Source organism: Cynoglossus semilaevis, chromosome 12 (genome assembly GCF_000523025.1).
Source record: "Cynoglossus semilaevis isolate Cse_v1.0 chromosome 12, Cse_v1.0, whole genome shotgun sequence".
Lineage (NCBI taxonomy): Eukaryota > Metazoa > Chordata > Actinopteri > Pleuronectiformes > Cynoglossidae > Cynoglossus > Cynoglossus semilaevis.
Genome location: NC_024318.1, coordinates 11,641,565 through 11,643,755, shown reverse-complemented (window position 1 = coordinate 11,643,755; position 2,191 = coordinate 11,641,565). Strand labels below are relative to the sequence as shown.

At 37.9% G+C, this 2,191-nt stretch overlaps 1 long non-coding RNA gene across 1 annotated transcript in view; it reads left to right on the top strand.

Annotated features, from left to right (window-relative positions):
* The first annotated feature begins 180 nt into the window (after nt 1-180).
* Nucleotides 181-2,191, top strand: part of LOC103387526 (uncharacterized) — a 2,664-nt gene continuing 653 nt past the window's right edge. The window contains exons 1-3 of the long non-coding RNA XR_522432.3: nt 181-316; nt 893-998; nt 1,985-2,078. This is a non-coding gene — a long non-coding RNA (uncharacterized LOC103387526). The remainder of the gene's footprint in view (nt 317-892; nt 999-1,984; nt 2,079-2,191) is intronic.

Genomic DNA, 2,191 nt, shown 5'->3' with positions numbered 1-2,191 from the left:
ATTATTTATTTTTGTAGATTTTCACCAATGAGCTTTTCTGTTACAGTCCTCAAAGCACGCTCTTTCTATCAAAGAAAACATTCTAAGAGACTAACAGTAAACCAACTCAAAAGAAGACAGTGAATGTCAGCGGTCAACTTTAGGGGGCGCGCTGATATTGGACTTGTTTCTCTAACGGAAATAGGAATACGCTGTACAGTCCTTATTTCCGGTTGCAGTTCCGGCCCACGAGACACGAGTGTTAGCCGTTTGGGCTTCCAGCGGGCGTTAAAGTCCAAAAACTGGGCACGGTGGCTACATGTGATTGATTAAAATGGTGGGTTTTTGAAAACAATTGTCGGTTGTATTTTGTTTGAAATGCTAGTCGTTCGGTCGAGACCGTTAGTGCAATTTACGCTAGCATATGTGTCTCGGCAGCTAACGTTAGCTTTTGTCAGAAGTTAAAACGATTCGTAATTCGTTTTTCGTCCTAAAGAGCATAGAGTTGTCTTGGTAAATAAAATATTAATTATAATTACGTTTAACTACTAAATATCTACTAACTATTTTTTGTTATACTATTGTTATCCTAAATTAAATTGGTATGATGTGTATGTATAGTAAAGTATACCACATTATACCTATGATATGTATATATATATATATATAAGCATAACTAGTATAATATTAAGGATGTTATGTGAACAAGTATATGGAATAAATATATGAAATATATGCACGGTGTAAATAGTTGAGTAGCAAAATAATGAAACTAAATAAACAGTTATAAAGGCAGTTCCTACAGACATTAGTGTATGAGTGTTTAAATGTATTTTGGATAATTTCCTGTCAAGTGTTTTATGTTTGGTGTTTAATTTTTGCTTTATGTTCTTTCTTTAATGTCTCCCATTAGAACACATAGAAGTCCTGAAGAAAGCTGAGGAGACTTCTATGATTCACATCAACTACATCCAGACCTCACCATGTTCAGCAGTGCTTCAAAGGACAACACTGCCAAGGTGAGTACTCATATGGAAATGATTGATGAGATAACAGTTGTTGAATAATGCTCAGAGAAGAGCTTTCTCTTTAACCTTAAAAATGAAACCTGAGTTTTTAGTTTTTGAAGGCGAGTGCTTTATGACGGTTTTCAGCCATCCAGGTCATGGTTGAAGAGTTCTGTTAGGCAACTGGACATTACCTTTTTTTCCAAGAAGTTTCACCTCTCATCTAAGAGGCTTCTTCAGTTCTAACTGGTGGAGGGGAGTACAGTAGATATATACTGTGGGTATGGCAAAAAATAAAGCTACTTCAGGTCCCTCCTGTCGGGTGGACTGTTGGGGTCAACTGGGGAAGTGTTGTTAGAAGTTGTTAGGAGTCCGATTGGTCGTTGTATTATATACATGTATTCATGTCCAGTTGCCGAACGGAAGTCTTCAACAAAGAAAAGAGTTATTTTCCTTATAACACTTGGATTTGTGATTGTTTATATATGTATGGAATTGTGAGCTGACCAGTCATTTGTCCTTGAGACCCACCCTCCAAAGTACAACAAAAGAAATGTATATTTATTGATAGATTGTTATACAAGTATGTGTAAACTGAAACAGTAAACATTGACAATTTGCTGGGGTTATAAGAAGATACCCAGTAGTAGGTGTGTTGGTCAGTCTGCCCATACTACAGACCTTGTAATGTGAATTATGTACTTGTAGTGAAATAGACTTTAGAATATTTGAAGTACATCTCAGGAGAAATGAGTGGTACAGTTTGAAATGAACTGTCTGTTATGGTTTTGTGTTACGTTTGAATGTTGACAGATTGCTCTTTAGAGGTTGCTATGGCTTCAGTTGTCCACCAGATGTCACTGTCACTGAAGCTTTGAATCTTTTTCGGCACAATTGTTAGGAAAGCCTCAGTGCTTCACTTGCCCACCACTACTTTAAGGAAAACCTGTTTGTTTGTGTTAACATGTGGCATGATGACGTGTTCTTACAATCTGCAGGTTCTTCCACGCTGTGTACGAGGAGGGGTTTGGCAGGAGTCAAAGGTCATTTTGGTTCCGTCAATTGTGTGGCTTTCCACCCTGACGGCAAGAGGTAAATGAGACCAACACAGCTTTTGATTGTTCCAGAAATAGTTACATCGAGGGTGACTGGATAAAGGAGGGTTTTCTCTTTCTTACCACGGCTTCTCTCGTGTAGCGCACGTG